Source organism: Cibotium barometz, chromosome 36, assembly GCF_041138505.1.
Source record: "Cibotium barometz isolate CiBa-2024 chromosome 36, ASM4113850v1, whole genome shotgun sequence".
NCBI lineage: Eukaryota > Viridiplantae > Streptophyta > Polypodiopsida > Cyatheales > Cibotiaceae > Cibotium > Cibotium barometz.
The window spans coordinates 8,384,365-8,388,446 of record NC_141081.1 but is presented as its reverse complement, the minus strand read 5'-3'; positions in this window follow the sequence as shown (position 1 = coordinate 8,388,446).

The window sequence follows — 4,082 nt, the reverse complement described above, 5'->3', positions numbered from 1 at the left end:
GGTCAGCAGCACTTTCGTAACAATGTCCGCTTGGCCATGGTTATTGAAGCTTTGGGTTTGGGTCCCCGATACTACTGTGTCATGAGATCAAGGCATCTTGGGTTTTCTGAGCGGGTCTTCTTACTGGCATGTTTTCTTCCTCATGAGAAGATATGCCTTTATCCCGTTTTTGGCTTGCCTCTCAGAGGTCCTTTTGTTAGATCACCTCATACCACTGAGATAGGTGCAGCAATAACCAACAGAATTATTCCCATAGATGAGTTACCTTATACTTGTGCAGCTTGTGAGGACTGCTTTTGTGATCATATGATGGACGGGCTTATGGAAGTGTAAAGAGTTCTTTTATCTTTACTGTATAAGTTCCGAGAATGAATAAAGTTTAAATCTTGTTCTTATTTTGAATCTTGCTCTCTTTAAGACGTTTCTTGGTGGTTAATCTTGATTAAAATTTTTCTCTAAGTCTCATATTCGTGCATCTTGCGAAATTATCCCAGTTTGCGAGATGAGGACATCTCACATTTTTTAAGTGGGGTAGAATGTAAGATTCCTCTCCCACCCCCTTTTTGATGTCTAGTATCTTTCCCTGTAATCAATCCCTCTTCAGAAATATAAAGACCTTGTTTCTATCTGTAGAGAGAGAAAAATATTCTAGAGAGAGAATATTCAGATTTTGAATATTTTTGGATAGAAAAATATCTCTTCTAATTCAGATGAGTTCCCCTGAAACAGAAATTCAAAAAGAATTTTCCAATGTGCAATTGGAATTAATTGAAAATAGGTATAAAGAACCTTAGCCTAAGGGTCTAGATTTTCATAAATCTTTAGACTATGGTCCAATTAAGGTTCCTATGGACCAATAGCATCAATCCATGTGTAGGGAGGAGATAAATCCAACTTGTAAAAAGAAAATACCCAAAAATGAGTAAATGCTCACATAAGATGAAGAGTTGAAAATGTACAAGGTTTATTAGTAAAAAACTATGAGCAATATTAAAATGATTCCATTATGACACATATGTAAGGAAGGGGAGTTCTTTAAAGGAGGTGCATATTTCACATAAGATGAAGAGTTGAAAATGTACAAGGTTTATTAGTAAAAAAACTATGAGCAATATTAAAATGATTCCATTATGACACATATGTAAGGAAGGGGAGTTCTTTAAAGGAGGTGCATATTTCACATAAGATGAAGAGTTGAAAATGTACAAGGTTTATTAGTAAAAAACTATGAGCAATATTAAAATGATTCCATTATGACACATATGTAAGGAAGGGGAGTTCTTTAAAGGAGGTGCATATTTCACATAAGATGAAGAGTTGAAAATGTACAAGGTTTATTAGTAAAAAAACTATGAGCAATATTAAAATGATTCCATTATGACACATATGTAAGGAAGGGGAGTTCTTTAAAGGAGGTGCATATTTCACATGCTTGAATGAGTTTTAAACTCATAAAAATTGAGATATTTCATCTCTCCTCTCTCCTCATTCAAGTCTAGTTCCAAAAAGTTAGCTTAACTGACCTAAAAATGGTCAAATATTGACCAAACTGATTTAGAAAATTCTAGAATCAGTTTGTTTGGTTAGGAGCTCAATTTTTCCTATAAATAGAAGCCTCCCCCTTGTTGAAAAATATATAGTGTTTATGCATCGTTACTCTACTCCACCTAAGCCAAGAACTGTGAATTCATTTAATAATTCACTAGTTTTTGGAGCTTCCCTCTTTCTTCAATCCTCATTAGTGGCTCCATCAACATACTTAACCAATTGATTGGTTGGGGGCCTCTACCGTGAACAAAGAATCAAGCAATTTGTAAGGTAATTAGTGAATATTGATCTTTTCTATAATTTCTCAATGTTTCTCTCTTCTCAACCCCTCTCAAGCTTGAGAAGCTTAATTGGTATGGTTTTTTTTAAATGCTATTAAAGTTAATTGGTGAATAGTAGTGAAGAGTTACATAATTTAATAAATGCTATTAATTATGTTTAAATTCTAATGGTTTTTATGTAATTTCTCTCTCTCACTCAAGAAATGGTCATACTCATGACCCATTCTCAATCCAAATGAAGCTTTTCATAAAGCTTTTCCTTAATCCAAGATTAAGCTATGCTTGAGGCCAAATTAATGGCTTTTTTCTATGCTTTTAGTTTATGCATATTGATGATTCAATCCATTATAGATTAATGATCCAATTAGAGATCATTTTAATTATTTCCTTAATGATAAGCTTTATCCCTTAGAAAAAAATTGAGATTTATCAGTCATAGCAGCGGAGCTATGGCAAAATTTTTATAAAAATTATGCATAAAATAATTTCATTCAAAGCATAAAAAGAGGACTTCCTACCATATTCTAGGAATTATCATCCTAGATTAATTGAAAGAATTTCATTATAATCATGGAGAAATTGAATTTTAATATCATGCATAAAGGATAATTTTTTATATCAAAAGTGTTACCTTTATCATATTGGATTTCATGCATAGAGGTATGCATAAAAGTTGAATATTTTATTATAAAAGTGTTACTTTTAGCATAATTGAATTTCATGCATAGAGGTATGCATAAAAGATATGGAAAGTGATAAAATATGATAAGATGCATGTGGATGTGGATATGGATGTGTATGTATGAATGTGGATATGGGATGTGGATGTATAAATGAGGATGTGAAAATGGAGATAAGCTTGTAGATGTGGATGTATGGATGTGAATGTGGATGTGGATGTGGATGTGGATGTGGATGTATGAATGTGGATGTATGGATGTGAATGTGGATGTGGATGTGGATGTATGAATGTGGATGTATGGATGTATGAATGTGGATGTATGGATGTGAATGAGGATGTAGATGTGGATGCATGGATGTAAATGTGGATGTGTATGTATGGATGTATGCATGTAGATGTGGATGCATGAATGTGGATGTATGGATGTGAATGAGCATATAGATGTGGATGTATGGATGTTAATGTGCATGTAGATATGGATGTCTATATGTGAATGGGAATGTGGATGTGGATATATGTATGCATGTGGATGTGGATATGGATGCGTATGTATGAATGTGGATATGGGATGTGGATGTATAAATGAGGATGTGAAAATGGAGTTAAGCATGTAGATGTGGATGCATGGATGTAAATGTGGATGTGTATGTATAGATGTATGCATGTAGATGTGGTGAATGTGGATGTATGGATGTGAATGAGCATATAGATGTGGATGTATGGATGTGAATGTGCATGTAGATATGGATGTATATATGTGAATGGGAATGTGGATGTGGATATATGTATGCATGTGGATGTGGATATGGATGCGTATGTATGAATGTGGATATGGGATGTGGATGTATAAATGAGGATGTGAAAATGGAGTTAAGCATGTAGATGTGGATGCATGGATGTAAATGTGGATGTGCATGTATGGATGTATGCATGTAGATGTGGATGCATGAATGTGGATGTATGGATGTGAATGAGCATATAGATATGGATGTATGGATGTGAATGTGCATGTAGATATGGATGTATATATGTGAATGGGAATGTGGATGTGGATATATGTATGCATGTGGATGTGGATATGGATGCGTATGTATGAATGTGGATATGGGATGTGGATGTATAAATGAGGATGTGAAAATGGAGATAAGCATGTAGATGTGGATGCATGAATGTGGATGTATGGATGTGAATGAGGATATAGATGTGGATGTATGGATGAAATGTGCATGTAGATATGGATGTATAGATGTGAATGGGAATGTGGATGTGGATGTGGATGTATGTATGTATGTATGTGGATGTGGATGTATGAATGAGGACGTGATAATGAATGTATGCATGTGGATGTGGATATGGATGTGTATGTATGAATGCGGATATGGATGTGGATATGGATGTGTATGTATGAATGTGGATATGGGATGTGTATGTATGAATGTGGATATGGGATGTGGATGTATAAATGAGGATGTGAAAATGGAGTTAAGCATGTAGATGTGGATGTATGGATGTGAATGTGGATGTGGATGTGGATGTATGGATGTGGATATGGATGTGAATATATGATATGT